This window comes from Bacillus rossius, unplaced genomic scaffold (assembly GCF_032445375.1).
Source record: "Bacillus rossius redtenbacheri isolate Brsri unplaced genomic scaffold, Brsri_v3 Brsri_v3_scf22, whole genome shotgun sequence".
Lineage (NCBI taxonomy): Eukaryota > Metazoa > Arthropoda > Insecta > Phasmatodea > Bacillidae > Bacillus > Bacillus rossius.
The window spans coordinates 142,102-146,387 of record NW_026962393.1 but is presented as its reverse complement, the minus strand read 5'-3'; positions in this window follow the sequence as shown (position 1 = coordinate 146,387).

The window sequence follows — 4,286 nt, the reverse complement described above, 5'->3', positions numbered from 1 at the left end:
GCACGAGGGCGCGCTAATGCCCCAGGCGGGGTTGAATGACCCACAACCCAGCACGAGCACCACTCCGATGCACACAGACGGTCCAGCCGACCGCAAGCGCAAGGCCACAGACCTTCCTGTACAGGTCACAAAAATCCCCGGACTTGACCATCATGTAGTCGCGGACACACCTGATCCTACAACTAGCGAGCACGACGCTCCCGCGCCTGCTACGCAGCAAACTGACGACGAAAATGAAGGGCTCGCACAAGAAATGCAGCCAGGCCGCGCGGCGTTTAAGTCGGCGCCAATAACTGTAAAACACAATGCCAACATGCCCTACGAGGCTCTCTACGACGCCCTCCAGGCACTCAACATCCCGTTCACGCCCCGCGATACTGCGCGCGGAACGCAATACTCATTCACCAGCATCGCGCACTACCATGCTGCGTTAAAAATAGTGCAGGCAGGGAAATATGAATATTTCCTAACGAGGCACATCACTGAGAAGCCCACCAAGCTTGTCCTCCGCAACATACCCGCAGGCACGAACACCGAGCGGATAATGGCCGACTTAAAGAGGCAGCAAGTGCCTGTCATTGTCGTACATCAGATGTACGACAAATACAAATACCCGCTCAAGATGTACCAGCTGGATGTACCGAACAGCTACACCGACTACAACACAATCACGCACGTCCTAGGACTGAAAGTTCAAGTCGTGGCGTACCAATATCCAGCAGGCCCACTCCTCTGCTGCCACTGTAACCAATTCGGCCACATCACCCAACAGTGTGGCTTCGCGCCGGTGTGCAGATACTGCGCCGGCGCGCACCGAACCATCAACTGCACAGCCACTACAAAGAGGTGTGCCCACTGCGGCGGCCCCCACTGTGCCAATCACAGGGGCTGCCCCAAATACAAGGAAGAGCTGCAGAAACGTTTCCCGCAGCAGTCACACGATCAGCGACCACCAAGGCAGCAGCAACGCCCTGAACCACCGCGCCACCAGCAGCAGCGAGCCCCACAACCTGGCGAATGGCGAACAGTGCCACCGAAGCCTCGCACGAATTACTGGCAGCAAAGGGGCCAGCCGCCACCACAACAGGCACCACCAGAACACCAGGCCCCCAGTGTCCCGCAACACAATCGCTTCGAGGCCCTGTCAACAGACGATTACGACTACCACTTCCCCAGTCCAGTCGACCCGCGCCTTCGCCGCGCCCCTCGCACTGGCCAACAAGTGCGCCAGCCGAGAAGGGCCCCCAGGCAGCAAACACACCTCCAGCAGCAGCAGCAACCACAACACCATCAGCAGCAGCTGCAACAGCACCAGCTGCAGCACCAGCACCAGCAGCAGCACCACCAGCTGCAGCAGCAGCACCACCAGCTGCAACACCACCAGCAGCAGCCACAACACCACCAGCAGCAGCAACCGCAGCACCACCAGCTGCAGCACCACCAGCAGCAGCCACAGCACCACCAGCTGCAGCAACACCAGCAGCAGCCACAGCACCAACAGCAGCACCAGCAAACGCAGCAGCCACAGCACCACCAGCCGCAGCACCACCAGCAGGAGCTACAGCACCAACAGCAGCAGCACCAGCAGCAGCGACAACACCATCAGCCACAGCCACAACAGGCTGCCCAGGCGACTCCACCACGACCCACATCGCAGCAACCACGCCTCGAGAAGGCCCAGATGCAGCACCATACACAAGAGGACACCAGGATACACCACGACACCAGGGACACCATCGCCGATGACACCACCGCCATGGACACCGCCATCATGCCCCAGGAGATGATGGCAGCGACACCACCACCAACAGCACCATCAGCCCCACCAGCTACACCACCAGCGCAGCAACCACGAGTGACACAACGAGGGATCGCGCTAACTTTACCGAAACCACCAGCACTCAGCCAAGAGGAAGCCACCACTGCCCTTAACAGCAGCAACACACTCTACAATGAGCTCCAACACCGACAGGAAGCCAACTTGACAGATGCCAGTCGCCAGTTCGCCTTGGACCTCTGCAATCTCCTGGCAGCATGGGCCGACCCTGCAATACAACAAAAACACAAACTACAGATGGCAGCTGACCTCGCCATGAACATCTTCGGTATCATCTCCCATGCGCAGACAAACCACTAAGACACCAAACACTGCACCACTTCACACACTGGCGACATGGAATGCGAGAAGCATCAAGACAAAAACACTAGAAACACAAGACTTTCTCCGCAAACACAATGTACAAATATTCGCCATACAGGAAACACACCTGCATCCCTCTGACACACTGAAGCTTCCAGGCTACAAAATATACCGCACGGACAGACCACTTACAGCTCCACAGCAAATAACACCACACCCCCCTCAACCGCAACCTATCCGAGGTGGAGTGGCACTAGCAGTTCGCCATGATATCAAGCACCATGAAGTCAAACTCCCCGACATGGGGAAAATTGAGGCTGTCGCTGTGTCCACCACAATAAATGGCAGGCCGTGCACCATCATGTCATTGTATGCCCCCCCAGGAAAATCTATCACTGCAGCCAACCTGAGAAATTTTGCCAACAGCTCTGCCACTTTCCTGGCCCTAGGGGATCTAAACGCCAAACACCCCTCCTGGAACTGCAAGGCAACAACACAAAATGGCCGCCTCCTTTACAACCATCAACAGAGGAACACATACATGGTCTGCGCCCCCTACAGCCCCACTCACTATCCTGACATCGCCAATCACACTGCCGATGTGCTCGACTTCACCATCTACAAGAACACCACATTCATCTATGAACTAGATGTCATTAATGAACTACACTCAGACCACCTCCCAGTCATCGCAACACTCGAAGATGCAAATGCTACCATCGAACCTGCTACACCAATTTTGAACTACGACAAGGCAAACTGGAAGAAACTCAACAAGCATATGGAGCAGCACCTCCGCCTCCCAGACCCACTAACTACACCACAGGCCGTCGAAGAAGCAGCACAGCACATCACAACTACACTCCAACAGGCCATCAAGATTGCAATTCCCGTGAAGAAACCACCGAAGACAACCGGATACACTCTTCCAGCACACATAGTAACACTCATCACCACCCGCAACCACACACGCCGCCTGTGGCAGCGCCATCGTCTTCCAGCCTACAAGACAGAAGTAAACAGCATACAAGAACGCATAAGAACAGAATTGGCTGCACACAGAGCCACAGAATGGGACACCACAGTAGCGGACCTCTGCTCTGGAGACAACACACTCTGGCACATGACCAAACGCCTAACTAAATCAAATGTGAATATTCCCCCTCTCCAGACTGGGGACACCAACTCACCAACTGCCTATACACCACAGGACAAAGCTAACACTCTCGCGGACACACTGCAGCAAGCCTTCTGCCCCAACGACACACCCTCGTCTCCAGGCCACACCACCATGGTGGAACAGCGACTCAGGGAATTACTACACCAACCACCTAAAGACATACCAGCACCAACCTGCAACAGGGAAGTTGCCAGAATTATTAAACACTTGAAGCCACGAAAAGCACCTGGGGACGATGGCATACAGGCGATCGTCCTGAAGCAACTCCAGGACCACTCCATCAATGCCATCACCACTTGCATCAATGGCATATTCACTACACATACCTGGCCAGCACTCTGGAAACCAGCCAAGGTCATACTGTTTCCAAAGCCTGGGAAAGACCCCACCTCCCCTCGCAACTACAGGCCGATCAGCCTACTCAGCACCATCTCCAAAGTGGCGGAGAAAGTGCTACTGTCCCGCCTGGAAGCACACCTGAAGTTACACCACACCATCCCGGACCAGCAATTCGGATTCAGGGCACACCATTCCACCACTCACCAACTCGTCCGCATTGTCGAACACATCACCACTGCGTTTAACAAGAAGCAGTACACCGCCGCAGCATTCCTGGACATCGAGAAAGCATTCGACAGAGTATGGCACCAGGGGCTGCTATACAAGCTACATCAAATCACACTACCAGACTGCTACATACAGCTCCTCGCATCGTATCTCACAGACAGGACATTCTACACAAGTCTCCCCGGCGCAGAATCCACCAACAAGCCAATTCTCGCCGGTGTACCGCAGGGCAGCATTCTTGGCCCAGTTCTCTTCAACATTTATGCACACGACCTGCCTGTTCCTGCCAGAGCACACACGGCCTGCTACGCAGACGACACCATGATTTTCGCAAGCTCCACGCGGCCATATCTTGCGGTCCGCAAAGTCCAGGAAGGACTACGACTTGTGCAAAAATGG